This window comes from Taudactylus pleione, unplaced genomic scaffold, assembly GCF_031769625.1.
Source record: "Taudactylus pleione unplaced genomic scaffold, aTauple2 ptg000711l, whole genome shotgun sequence".
NCBI classification, from domain to species: Eukaryota; Metazoa; Chordata; class Amphibia; order Anura; family Myobatrachidae; genus Taudactylus; species Taudactylus pleione.
In genome coordinates, this window is record NW_028285113.1 from 3,724,802 (window position 1) to 3,739,852 (window position 15,051).

General features: G+C 45.1%; 1 protein-coding gene across 1 annotated transcript in view; it reads left to right on the forward strand.

Moving 5' to 3' along the window:
• The window catches only part of CNTN5 (contactin 5), a 569,036-nt gene that overhangs the window by 433,271 nt on the left and 120,714 nt on the right, over positions 1-15,051 (forward strand). The gene's annotated exons all lie outside the window — the stretch shown is intronic.

The following is a 15,051-nucleotide window of genomic DNA, read 5'->3' on the forward strand; positions in this document are numbered from 1 at the left end:
AATGGCCAGGATACATGCAAACAATGCTTACACCTGAAATGTCCAAGGGTGACACAGACAAAGCTCTTTTATCAAACCCATCGTGAATCTGTACAATGATTTGGGAATTGTCCTCCAAATATCTCCACTAATGGAAACAAAATTGCAAAGTAGAATGGACAAACTGAGACTCACCACTTCGCCAGATAGTCCGGGTCCCTTCCTTACCTGTACACTGCACGTCCAGTAGCGGTTAGTATATTAAAAAGAAAATACATTTATAAAACAATGAAATTGTTTAAAAATCAAAAACCTTCCTCTAAGTCCCGATACTTACCTTCTGGATCCCGACGGTCGGGATTCCGACGCCGGTATTTAGACTGTCGGCATCCCGTCTGCCAGGAATCTGACTACATCCACAGATCTACCTTATATAATAAACCGAAACGTTGGACTAACTGTGAGTGGTAGCAGTTGTATTTGTCATATATATATTATATTTGTATTATACATATATATTTAAATAGAAAAAAAATTTTGTTTTACTCACCGTAAAATCTCTCCCTTGGAGTCCATTTGCGGGATGCCATTACTTCTGAGTTATGCATAGTGAGGTGTGGCGTCAGGCGCTAACTAATTGAATCTGGCTCCCACCCCTTATATAACCCCTCCCCTTCCACCATAAGCTCAGTCTATGTTTAACAAAACCGGAGAAAGACCCAGAACTGAGAAACCAGAAACCAACAGGTATCTAGTATGAAACCAAACACAAGAGAGATTCCGGCATCTCCCAGATGGACTCCAAGGAAAAGATTTTATGGTCAGTAAAAATCAAATTTACTTTTTCATCCAGCTAGGGGATGCCATTACTTCTGTGATATACCAAAGCATGCATCAGAACTGACCCAATACTGGCGTCCCTCGCACCAAATATATGGAAGTGGTAATATTTTGTAAAAGTGTGTATGGATGACCAGGTAGCTGCTTTGCACAGCTACTCAACTGAGGCACCATGCCATACAGCACAAGAAGCCTCGACAGCATGAGTCAAGTGGGCCCGAATTGAGGCCGGAACCATCACATTTGAGGACAAATATGCCAGCCTAATGGCAGAAGTGACCCATCTAGCCATGGATCCTTTTGAGGCTGGCCAGCCTCTTTTTGGGGCATCAGTCAAGACCAACAGAGAATCCGAACACCTCAAAGATGCCGTACGGCCAAAGTAAATGCGTAACGCACGTACCACATCCAACAGTGCTCAGGAAGGAGCTTCACTAGTCACTGAATCCTGGCGAAAAGCTGCAAGGCCAATATCCTGGTTAATGTGGAAAGCCGATACCACTTCCAGAATAAAGGAATGTTAGTGCGTAACACTACCCTATCTTCATGAAAAATGAGAAGCAGAGATTTACAAGAAAGAGCCACTAACTCAGATTTCCTTCTGGCCGAGGAGATGGCCAAAAGGAAAATAACCTTTAAAGTGAGATATCCCAATTCTACAGATTTCAAAGGCTCAAACGGTACCGCCTCCAAAACTAAATTCAAGTCCCAAGTGTCACAGTGCACCAGACACCGGTCGTCACTTACTGGGTCCGGCAGCACTGGCTTCCTGATGGGCAGCGGGCGGGGAGATCCCAGAGCCCGCTAAAGCTGATGTCCTCCCTTGCTGCTGTCAGGTTCTCCGGCGAGCAGCAAGCAGGGAGATCCTGGCGTCTGCTGCCGCTGGTTCCTACTGTGGAATGTGTGCAGACGGGCGCGGCTCCCCTGGGGGCGCGCACACTGAACTGCAAGTAGAGTTAAAGGGACAGGTAGTATTAGGGAGTTGCTGATTGGGGCTGGGTTGAACCCTGACCTATATAAGGAAGTTCCTGGGAGCACTTCAGTGCCAGATTATAGGCTCCATTACCATACTCCAGCATTCTTGTGCATATCCTGATTATTGGTTCTGACCTTAGCTATTCCCCATGAAACGTTTACCCCTGCTCCCTGGAACCATCTCATCTGTTTGGTTCTGACCTCTGCTATTTCCTGTGACCCGTTTACATCTGCTCCCTGGTACAGTCTCGTTTGGTTCTGACCCGGCTTGTCGACTACGCTAAAGTTCTTTGGACTTCAACTAGTACACCAGCACCTGTATAGGGAAACCTAACCTGAGGGCCGCGACCTGTTTGTCGGACGCAGCCAAGTCCATACCTTCTTGCGAGGGTCCCTGGTGAATACTGCCGGCACATTAGACTCTGCACCTCAGGAATAGGTCTAGCCAATTCCCTGAATACGATTGCGTCCACTATTCGCCCGAGAGTGTGTGACACCAAGGAGGAACCAGCGAGACATATATGAATAACCCTCTGCAAGAAGGTCTGAACTTCTGGAATGGAGGCCAATTTCCTCTGAAACAGGATCGATAGGGACAAAATTTGGTCCTTGACAGGACAATATCAAGCTGCATACACAAGGTACGATCTGTTAGGTGAACGATATCGCTGAACGATTTTCCTTGAACCTTCAGTAGTGCAGGACAAACAATATTGGGTGTGCACACTGAAAGATATCTATGATAGATATCTTTCAGTGAAGTCATCCTGCCACATCTCTGAACAGGCAAATCTTGATGAAATCATCCAAGTTGGCCTGCATGTATGGACGACCATAGATATTGTTATCGTCCATGTGGGAACGTGCATCATTGGTCGTTCGTTGTATAGAAATGAACTATATGAACGATTTATCATTGAACAACATCGTTATCGATTATATCGTTCATAGATATCGTACCGTGTGTACGCACCTTAAGACCCTTAACCAACCTCTCTTGCAGAAATGACAAGAGATGAGATACTCTGAACTTTTCAGGTTTGAACTTGTGTTGTTCACACCAAGAAATATATATCTTCCAAATCTGGTGATAAATCTGGGAAGTAATTGGTTTGTGAGCCTGTATCATGGTTTTCACCACAGATTCTGAAAACCCTTTGGCCATCAAGATATTGGATTCAAGAACCATGCCGTCAAACCCAAGCGAGGCAAATCGGGGTGATAGCATGGACCCTGAAGTAAACAATCTGGATGCAGGGGCAGATGATATGGAACGTCTGCCAACATGGTCCTAAGAATTGCATACCAATGACGGCGTGGCCAGTCTGCAGCCAACAGAATGACATGTGTGCCACTGATTGAATCCGCTTAAGTACCCTTAGCAACATTACCAGAGGAGGAAAGATGTATTCTAGCTGGAACACCCCAGGTGCTGTCATGGCATCCACCAGAGATGCCTGAGGATCCCAGGACCAAGATCTGTACATTGGATATCTCTTGTCGAGACGAGAAGCCATTAGATCTATTTCTGGATATCCCTATCTGGATTTTTTTTTTTCGCAAACACTTCCTGGAGTAATTCCTCTTCCCCTGGATGCACACTGTGGCAACTTAAGAAGTCCACTCCTCCCAGTTGTCCACCTATGTAAATTGCCGAAATAGCTAATATCCAATTTTCTGCCCAATTAAGGATGTGAGAAACCTCCCTCATTGCTTGCCAGCTGCGTATGCCACCCTGCTTGTTTATATAAGCAACTGCCGTGGCATTGTCTGATTGGATTCGCACTGGTAGGCTCCTTAGATGGAATTGAGACTGAACCAATGTATATTGAATTGCCCTTAGAGGCTTCCTGGACAGACCAAAGACCCTGTAAGAGCCTGTATGGAACCACCGATCCTCAGGCTGGCATCTGTGGTGACAATGGTCCAATTGTTTTACTGACAATTGGCAACCCCTGTTTAGATTTGCATCCTGTAGCCACCACCGAAGCAACTGACAGGTCTGCAGAGATAATCTGGACATCTGCCTGTTTAATCTAGGGTCTGGTTCACCCATCGATGAAGCAATTGGTTTTGCAGTGGACGGGCATGAAATCTGGTGAAAGGAATGGTTACGAATGAAGCTACCATTTCCACAGTAGCTGCATAGCCCTGAGGACTGAGATATGAGACATCTGTAAAATGGTCCTTATTTTTGATTGGAGATCCTGAATCTTTGCCTGTGGAAGAAACTGTGATACTGGGTGTCGAAGAAAAGACCCCAAAATACCATCGTCTGAGATGGAATTAAATTTGATTTAGAAAAATTGATGATCCAGCGGAATTTCTGGAGCATGCCTAAGGTAATCTGAAGATGTTGTTGCAATAGGGCTACTGAGGATGCCCTTAGCAACAAATCATCCAGATAAGCCAACACATTTATCCCCCCACTCCTGAGTAGGGAGATCATGTGTGCCATAAACTTTGTAAAGACTCTGGGGGCGGTGGCCAAACCGTATGGCAGAGCCTAGAACTGAAAATGCTGATTCCCCACTGCAAATTGTAGAAGATGCTGATGACCCCTCCTTATAGGAATATGGAGGTAGGCATCCTTGATATCTATGGAGGGCAAAAATTCCTCTTCCTCCATGGAACAAATGTCTGACATTGACTCCATTCTGAATTTTGCCAAATGGAGATAAGCTTTTAACCCCCTGAGGTTGAGAATGGAACGAAACAACCCTTCTGGTTTGTCTACCAAGAAAAGACTGGAGTAGAACCCTAGTCCTTGTTGTAGTAAAGGAACCGGAATAATTTCTCCAGAATCAGAAAGCACAGAAATTGCTTGTATGACATCCGCCTTTTTGCAGCTATCCACAGAGAGAGGAGTGGAAAAGAATCTTTCTGGAACAGGACCCTCAAAATCTATTTGACTTACCCAAAAATCTGGATTGGATTGAATCCAAGTTTCCCGGAATTTGAGTAAGTGGCCTCCCACCAGAGGTCGGGTCCCAGTCCTGTGACAGTCATATGGATTGACCCCTAGGTGCATCCCAGAAGGCCTAAAAGCTTCCCCTGCCTTGAGTCCGAAAGGAACGAAACCTAGGGGATTTTGGTTTTGGTGTTACAGGAAGGTAAGGACTTTTTTCTCCTGTGACCTTGAAAATAATTTTAGTTAATTCTGGACCAAACAAAAAACCTCATTCAAAAGGCAATGCCTCTAAAGTATACTTTGACTTTATGTCTGCCTTCCATGTCTTAAGCAATAGCAAACATCTGACGGAAATGGCCAAAGCCGAAATATGAGACTGTACCTGAATAGTATCTATTAAAGCATCACCTATATAGGTTAGAGCTTCCAAAATCTGATTAGCTAAAGAGCTACAGTAGCTTCAGACAAATCCCCTAATTGAAATCCAGTAATCATCTGGTTCATCCAGGAATTGATCACTTTTATCACCCAGGCTCTGTCCAGAATTGGGTGCAGCAAGACTCTTGACAAAGTGAATAAAGATTCACTGTGATTCTTCCCATCCATAGGATCTTTAGGAGTTACAGACTGTATTGTGGGGATAACAGTATTCCTGACCAACCTAGCAATAGGCGCATCCACCATGGGTGGAATTTCCCAAAGCTTGGAATCCTCTTAAGAAAAAGGATAAAGAAATTTTTTGGAATATGAAATTTGAAATCAGGTTTTGAACCAGGCTTCTTTTAATATTTCCTTAAAATGTGAAAATTCTGGGAAAATAGATATATGTTTCTTCTTACGTTTAAAGAAAGAAACAGAACAAGTTACTGGAATAGCTGCTTCCTGCAGATGTAGTCTCCCTGACCATATCTATCAACATAGAAACTCCTGAACCAGAATGGGAGTCACCCTCCAAGTTTGAGGTGTTTTCCCAGTCATAATCCAATTCCCCTTAATAGCTGAAGCCTCTTCTCCAGGAAAATCCACAGAGGAATGGCCTGAACATCTCTTAGTGGTTGTAGCCTCTGCTGACATTACCATTTTATTTAGAGATGTTGCCATTTGAGCAAGACATCATCCCATATCCTAAGCCCATCTGGGCTCTACCGATGGATCAGACAAAGTAGGAGCTTGAGCACAGGGTATCATATAATTTGCCTGAGAGTGATGTAATTCACCTAAGACAATAAAAAATTGGTACTTGAGCTCTAGTCAACAATACTGTTGGTATAAATTGGAGCAGCTTCCTGGTAAGGTCACCACTCAACCTTTAAAATATTCAGAATAAGAAACAAACATGCATATGCTTGTACCAGCAAGTGCTCAATCATATAAGGTATGGTGTTCTACCTTTACATACAAAATCCAGCTATCACTCTGTTATGGTTTGTGAAACATGCTAATGTCAAGAGTACGATAAATGTCAAGATATTTAAACTAAATATCCAACATATAAACGGAAGTAATGAAGATGATATAGGTATAAGTTTTATTCCCACATAAAAGGTAGTGGGTTGGTTCAAATATAATAAATGTACAGTATAATTAATATTACAATAACGACACACTAGGGAAGAGGGGGTGGACAGGTGAGGGCAACAATGTAGGAGTAAAATGTAAAAAAAACGGTAAAAATTAAATTACAAAAGTATATAAAAAAGTGGGGCAATTAAGTAGATGTAGTAACAAGGGATCCAGAAAGTTTAAGCAAGCGTTATTAAGTTTCAGTCGGGTCCTCCTTTTCTTGCAATTGTATAGACAGTTCCGTTGTCCTGATATAAGCAAACTGATACAGTATCTGTGTGAACATGTAGTATCCATATGGTAAATACTACATGTTCACACAGATACTGTATCACACATCTTGACAAAGGAGCTTAGTGCTCCGAAATGTTGGTATTCGTTTTGTGGCCTAATTCAGACCCGCTCGCGAGCGCTGAGCGCTCGCAAGCAGGTCGATGTTAGCCCAGTACACATGCCAAGCCATCGCTATGGGTCTCGCTACAAAGGGGGCGTGCTGTCGATGGTGTGTGACAGCACGCCCCCTTCGGTGGGCATGCCGGGGGCGTGGCTGCCCAGACGGAGGCGTTCCCATGGGAAAGCCTACCGTCTGGGGCAGGCCCTCTGACATCACAAGTGATGTCAGTGGGAGTGCTCTCGGTTCTGATAGAGCCGAAAGCACTCCAGGGGTTGCGGCAGACGAGACCCTATCACAAGGGTCTCGTCGCAAGCCCAATGGTCACTATGGTATTGACCATCGCGACCATCTTTTTGGCCGCTCGCTATAGCTGTGGGTGGTAACCCACAGCTATGCGAGCGGCCAGGAGGCCACTCTAAAATTCAGGGGGACGGCCCTGATTCAGAGCGAGCGCTCTGTCAGAGCGTCCGGCTCTGAATCAGGGCCACTGTGTTCAGTATATTTATTTGAAAACCAGCCTCCGAGTGCTGCAGCTTCAATGTTCTACTATATATATATACACATACATCACAATATTATAAGCCCAACATAGATCACCAGGTTAATACCCAAAAGTAATAATCCCAGTGAACTGCTTATCTGTTAGTACACATCCATCCCTCTGTATCTGCAGTGAGTCTCCCCCAAGAAGAACTCCAGCTGCTCTCATCAGCTGTTTGTGCAAGGCTTTGCGTGAGCTGCTGAAACTCAAATACCTGGGGGAGGTGTAGTCGGGCACGCTGTCGACATCTTGCTTCACTCAGGACACCTGATGTTATCCTAGCCTCCGGCTTTTCCATCCAGAGACTACAGTGTTACCTCCGCCCAGAATTATGATGTCGCAACGGTGCGCCCCCACATGTAGCGGCACTGCATCCTTGGACCATTCGATCCTCTCTCTCCCACAAAGTCAGCAGCATGTTGCTGCTCTGTAATCCCCTCCGGCGGTCCTCCAAAGGGAACTGTTGGGGTCCTGAAAGCGTCGGGTACTGTGAAAGCCCGGGGAGGTGTGAGACAGTCATGTGAGTAATAACATACCCGGCCTCTCTGCTCAAAAGAAGCATGGCGGGAAGCAGTACATGCAGGCAACAAGGTCTGTTACATATAACATGTATAAAGTTTACCTTCTCTTTTGCCAGCGGTCCCCGCAGATGTGTATCTGGTATGGAGAGAAACCCAGGAACTCTGTAGTTTGGTGACTCTCCCAGGGGCCATCTTTAGAGTGGGATACAGGGTTCACACAAACCTCTATTCTGTCTAACTCCCACTCTGCTAGGGATGTAGTCCGGATGCCGACGGTCTAAATGCCGACCGCCGGCTTCCAGACACTGTAATCCCGACTAGGGACGAATGACAGGCATCTAAATCTAGACGCCTGCCAGTTGACTGACGTCGGGAGACCGGCGCCCGGCAAACTGATCGAGCGGATGCCAGGTGCCGCAGCGGACAGCCGCGGAGGGAGGGTTAGGTTTAGAGCTCCCGGGGGGGACTTAGGGTTAGGCACTCCCCCCCCGGGAGTTTAGGGTTAGGCTAGGGGGAAGGAGGGTTAGGGTTAGGCACCCCCGGGGGGAGGTTAGAGTTAGGCACACCCCCCGGGGGACTTTGGCTTAGGCAGTGGGGAAGGGGGGGTTAGGTTTAGGCACTTAGAGGGTGGGTTAGGGTTAGGCACAGGGGGGGAGGTTAGGGTTAGGCACCCTAAAGGAGGGTTAGGGTTAGGGGTAAAATTAGATTCGTTTATGCTTACCTTTAGGATGATCGGGATTTCCTCTTTTGTCGGGCAGACGCGGCCGGCGGTAATACATATCACACCCATCTGGTAGTGCTTGTCACCTGTTGCCAGGAACTAAGCACCCAAACAAAACAGGAAAATGAAGAAGTTAAACCTATCTAAAAGCTAGGACCTAGCTACTGCCATACTCCAAGGCACTAAAAACAAAACTGAGCTTCTGGAGGAAGGGGAGGGGCTATATAGGGGGTAGGAGCCAGTTTAAATTAGTTAGTGCCCGACTCCACATCTCACTAACCATAACCCAGTAGTAATGGCATCCCCCAGATTGATGAAAAAGGAAAATGCTTTATGTAATTAACTCATACCACCACAATCCTTCTTAAATAGGTTTCCCTATGCTTTGACTGATATATTTTGCTGGCTGTAGGCTTGTTAAATAGGGAGTAGACCTACAGTATACTATATCTTGCAAAAAACACCTGTTTTAGATTTCTTTTCCCATTGATAAATAGATTAGAAATAGTAAACAGTTACTTTGAGTTTAAACTGACAATATGAGGTACCTCTTGAATCTGTTTTGGGTATTGCAGTTTTAGAAAGCTGTTTATAGGTTAATGATGTGATCCTATGAGCACAGAAGCGCGATTGTGGTGTATAATAAACTTTCTTTGTATAGAAAGTTGATGCCTTGGTCTAACGTTTTGGTTCCATTAATACCTTTTACATTTATTCACACACTGTTTTTTAATACTTTTACACACACACACACGGTAAGGGTGCTGTCTCCTGGGGTAAACGGTTGCACTTGTCATGCACTAACCAAGTAGTAGTACACCAGTCCAGGGCCTTGGTACAAGTATCCTAAGCAATTTTTATTAGCAGCACAAAAATATACAAACTTCAAAGTAAATCCTGGCCTGTCTGGATAAAACAAAATTACTAAACAAAATGATTCCTTCTCTGAATGGAAGGACTTAATATCCCTCTCACAGAACAGGAGTCTTTAGCGCAGCACTACCATTCAGTAATCGCAGCATCTGACCTATTTCCTAGGCAGGCAGAGATTGACACACTGTTAGGAACTGGAGGTTTAGTCAAGGGGTATAGTCCCGCAACAGCCTTGAGGGCTGGTATATCTTGGCTAGATGCGGCCGTGTAGAGGCTTAAACAACTGATAAGATTAGAGTGACGTGAGTCTGTAGGACGTGATGTGGCCTTCGGGCTGTGCAGCAGCCTTGAGGGCTGAAAGTAACTTGGCTCGCTGTGACCTGTGGGCCAGTAAGATGAGATGCGTCCTTTGGGCCGGTAGCATCCCTGGCTGGCTGTGGCCTGAGGGCCAGTAAGATGAGGTGCAGCCTCTGGGCTGAGTAGCAGCCTTGAGGGCTGGAAAACCTTGGCTTGATGTGGCCTTTGGGCCGAAATATCAGTCTCTGGGCTGTGTAGCAGCCTTGAGGGCTGAAAGACTTGGCAAGACGACGCTGAGAAGCGCTTAGTGCCGCCGGGATGACACTAGCGGCAGTACACAAGATTGCGTACACAGGACGCTGAGGTGCGCTTAGTGCTGCCGGGATCAAACTAGCGGCAGTACACAAGATTGCATACACAGGATGCTGAGGTGCGCTTAATGCCGCCGGGAGGACACTAGTTGCAGTACACACAATCGCATACTTTGGTGTGCGACCTGTGCCATCGGGTTGACACAAGCCACTGGATGCTGGGTTGCGCACTCTGGACTCTGAGTACGGTCAATGCCGCCTGGATGACACAAACGGCAGAGGGCAGGAATGCAGACTGTGCCACCAAGATGACACAAGCGGCAAGTAGTACTAATGTGGACCGTGCTGCCTAGATGACACAAATGGCAGGAACAATAAAGCTAACTGGATACTGGGAAATCAACTGGATACAGGAGACCATGCTTAGAACCAGAAACACATGAACGCTATCACCGGCATCGGAGCAGAGTCCACACAGGGAGGAAATAGAGACAGGAACCAATCAGAATAAATCCCAGCATGATAGACAGGAGGTAGGAGGAGTTTCAATGCACATTCGTCTGGCGTTCACCTCGTCCTGAAGACGCAGTTTGGCAGCTTGTGACACGCACCCTTTATCAGCCACTCACTGGTGACTAGCAATCAAGGCTGCTAATCAACTTGTGTCTTCCAGACAGAAGCTAAAAACCTGGGGCATACATATCTCCCCTTAACAACCATTCCAGTGTTTTTATCACAGTATTTATTGAATATACAGTACTGCATGCATCTAGATAAACAGATAAATGACAGCTACAATCTTATTGGTTGCTATGGGAGACACCTTCACTTCTTCTTTTTAGCAGTTTTAGTAAATTTGTCCCCAAAACATCAATAGATACTATAGTCTGCAAGGAAAGATTCATTAAATGGGAGCCCACACTCCAGGTTTTTATGACTCATTACACATTATATTCTTTCACCTATGTGGTTTCTTCTATTTTTGTATTTCTTTTTTTACTGACAAACGCATCTTCTTCCATTCCTAAATGGCTTTCGCCATGAGTGCCCTCCGCAATTACAAATAAATAATAGCCTACAGTGCATTAAGAAAACCAGCAACATGCTCTTGTTTTCCAGAGGGCATATTTGCAATTAGTTGTTTGAAACTTTAGTGCATGTTGCCACTACAGTGATGTAAAAAGCTCTCATTTGAATCGCTGTGTGAATTTTAGTATTCATGCATAAAACAAACACATTACTGTGTTATATTTTTTTTTTTTTCAGAACAGCTAAAACCTAAATAAAATTCATTTTGCTATTTTTTTTACAATAACTCTATGCCGATTTTTGTAAAATCTATATTACTTTTATATACAACTTTCCTGTATTTTCTTTTTTATCAAAGTTCAGATTTTACCTTTTACAATAGAACTAGAAGAGAAAAGGCCTTTTTTTTCCCACAATTCATCTTCGATTGTCATCTTGTGGCTAACTTAATGAGAATGAATTGCTCAAGCAAGGCTTACTACCAGTGCCCAGAAGAAAATTAATTGCATAACCTCCATACAGTATCTCCGGCTACCAATTTTTCCCTGTCTTTTGATAGGATACAATAGCAGATGGTTAACAAGAATCCCCTGTAGGGATACAGAGGGATGTATCTGGCCTGGATATCTTATTACTTTATAAGAAGTGCCCTGGCAGATATTCAGTATTATATATCAAATTGTCATTATCGTAAAGTTATCAAATTATGTGATAAGCAATAATTAAACCGCTTACAAAATCCGCAGCTATACTATGGAGACACAAAGTCTAAAGTGCATAACTAATTTGCAGTCACACTTTGTTATTGAGAAGCTGGTTGCATTTAATAGGTTGGTGCATGTTTAACAAAGACATCTATCTTGAGTCTTCATGGATTTTCTCCTTTCATCATGTAAGATGAGGGGCATGGAAAACTTGATATGTCTGTAGAAACCAGAAGTATATGTAGGTCAGGTCATATTAATAGAAAACTTCGAAATAAAAGCTGGGAGCGAGGAGGCCTATTCTATAAGCTAGGATCTATTAAATGATTTCCCTTGACAGTTTGTTTAGGAAATCATTACCAGATGTTACACCAAGCTCATAAAAATAGTTTTGTAAGTGAAATGACAGGTATTGACATGACGGCAGCCATTTTGTCTTGAGAAAAGCGGCACTGCATCGTGTCTTGCTGTGCTGAAGCTTCTTTTTTGCATCTCATCTCTGGTGTTTTGACCATGTGTTGCGCAGGAAATCTGGGGCTCAGCAGCTGCATTGATTGATCATTTGTGGTGTATGGTTTGGAATGCATTTCAAGATTACATAGATACATCTTAAGATGGTGTTTTACTGCGTTTCCCTATGTAGAGAGCAAGGCCAGTTACAGATCTCCTGATCCCTAGGCTGGAGCCATCCCCTCCCTGTTTGCAATTATTTTACTATGCACATGGCTGGTTATGAACCGGGACAGTATCTTATTTGATACAATGTCCCAGCTGGGGTTTCTTGGTAAATTGCCCCAAAGCTTCATCTCTTATAGTAGTATCCAGCTCTCCAAAACACCTGAGATCTGGATAGCCAATAAGATGCTTTTTTTTTTAGATGTAAACTTAACTGAGTAAAACTGAACCGCTCATTTCTAGTTTATTCAGAGGCACCTGTCGCAGCTATTGGGCAGCCCACAGTTGGCTGTAGCAGCAGCCCCTTCATATCGGCTAGTGCCGGCTGGTCTTGAAGCAGAAGCCTCTAGGACCCTGCATGTAGCCCCAACCTCTCCACACACACAAATTGCCGCCCGCGACCCTCCTCTAGAGCCGGTGCAAGGTGTCTCGGCACCCTAGGTTAAACGTCTGCCTACTGCCCCCCACCAATACCAATTTTCCAACTCCTCAGGGAGGCGGAGTCTTATAAGTTCCACAGTGGAACAGTAATATGGAGCCTATTTTAAAAATAATTGCAGTTCGCAATTTATAAGAGGAACCATTGCAAATAAGTTAGTGCCCCAACTCAACCAAATTATATTTACATTAGGGGTGAGCGGGTTCGGATTTCTGAAATCCGAACCCCCCCGAGCCCCCCCGATCCGAGTCCGATCCGAGTCAGGCTCGACTTTTCCCGCCTGACTCGGATCTGAAATCGAGGCAAAACGTCATCATCCCGCCTTCCGAGTCTCGCGGGTTTTGGATCCTATATAAGGTACCCGCGTCGGCGCCATTTTCTCACTCGGCTGTGGACAGTGAAGAGGGAGGGTGGGAGTTAGGGCTGTGTAGTGTAGTGTAGTGTAGTGCTGCTGTTGTCCACTACTTCAAAGTCCATAGGGGCTGGCTGTGTTGTGCTGTGCTGCTGTTGTTAATAGGGGCTGTGTCCACTACTTCAAAGTCCATAGGGGCTGGCTGGACTGTGTTGTGCAGTCAGTTGTCCATAGGGGCTGTGTCCACTCCAAAGTCCTGTGCAGTGTCCCAGTCCTAAAGGGGTGCTGTAGTGTTGTCCAGGGGGTGCTCTGTCCATCAGGGGTGCTCCCCCCAAGTGCTAAAAAAATAATATATTTTCTGTGTTTGTGAATTGTGTGCGCAGTAGCCGCACGTGCATCAACAAAGTAGTGCCAAGCGTGCGCCTGTGTCATAAGTAAAGGGCCAGCTGGCTTGACCGTTAAAGGGTGCTGTAACCCCCAAAGTACACTCCAGTCCAAACCAAAAAAAAAAAAAATTTCTGTGTTTGTGAATTGTGTGCGCAGTAGCCGCACGTGCATCAACAAAGTAGTGCCAAGCGTGCGCCTGTGTCATAAGTAAAGGGCCGGCTGGCTTGACCGTTAAAGGGTGCTGTAACCCCCAAAGTACACTCCAGTCCAAACCAAAAAAAAAATTATTTTCTGTGTTTGTGAATTGTGTGCGCAGTAGCCGCACGTGCATCAACAAAGTAGTGCCAAGCGTGCGCCTGTGTCATAAGTAAAGGGCCGGCTGGCTTGACCGTTAAGGGTGCTGTAACCCCCGAAAGTACACTCCAGTCCAAACCAAAAAAAAAATTATTTTCTGTGTTTGTGAATTGTGTGCGCAGTAGCCGCACGTGCATCAACAAAGTAGTGCCAAGCGTGCGCCTGTGTCATAAGTAAAGGGCCGGCTGGCTTGACCGTTAAAGGGTGCTGTAACCCCCAAAGTACACTCCAGTCCAAACCAAAAAAAAATTTATTTTCTGTGTTTGTGAATTGTGTGCGCAGTAGCCGCACGTGCATCAACAAAGTAGTGCCAAGCGTGCGCCTGTGTCATAAGTAAAGGGCCGGCTGGCTTGACCGTTAAAGGGTGCTGTAACCCCCGAAAGTACACTCCAGTCCAAACCAAAAAAAAAATTATTTTCTGTGTTTAGCCGCACGTATATATCAAATCGATATAACATAAATGGAGGACCAAACTTTCTCCGATAAAAATAAAATAGAGAAAGATCAAGAACCACTTCCTCCTAGTGCTGAAGCTGCTGCCACTAGTCATGACATAGACGATAACATGCCATCAACGTCGTCTGCCAAGGCCGATGCCCAATGTCATAGTAGAGGGCACATACAATCCCAAATGGCAAAGTTCAGGAAAATGACCTTGAAAAAGACATTTAAATCAGCTGAAGAGAAACGTAAACTTGCCAATATGCCATTTACGACACGGAGTGGCAAGGAACGGCTAAGGTCGATCCCTAATATGTTCATGACTAGTGGTTCAGCTTCACATGACGATGGAAGCCCTCCTCCCACTAAAAAAATCAAAAGAGTTAAGCTGGCAAAAGCACAGCGAAGAACTGTGCTTTCTAAGAAGATATCACAAATCCCCAAGGAGAGTCCAAGTGTGGTGGTGGTTGCGATGCCTGACCTTCCCAGCACTGGACGGGAAGAGGTGGCTCTTTCCACCATTTGCACGCCCCCTGCAAGTGCTGAAAGGAGCACCCACAGTCCACTTGCTGATATGCAAATTGAAGATGTCACTGTTGAAGTACAACAGGATGAGGATACTGGTGTAGCTGGCGCTGAGGAGGAAGTTGGCGAGGAGGATTCTGATGGTGATGTGGTTTGTTTAAATCAGGCTCCGGGGGAGACAGTTGTTGTCCGTGGGATGAAAAAGCCCATCACGGTCAT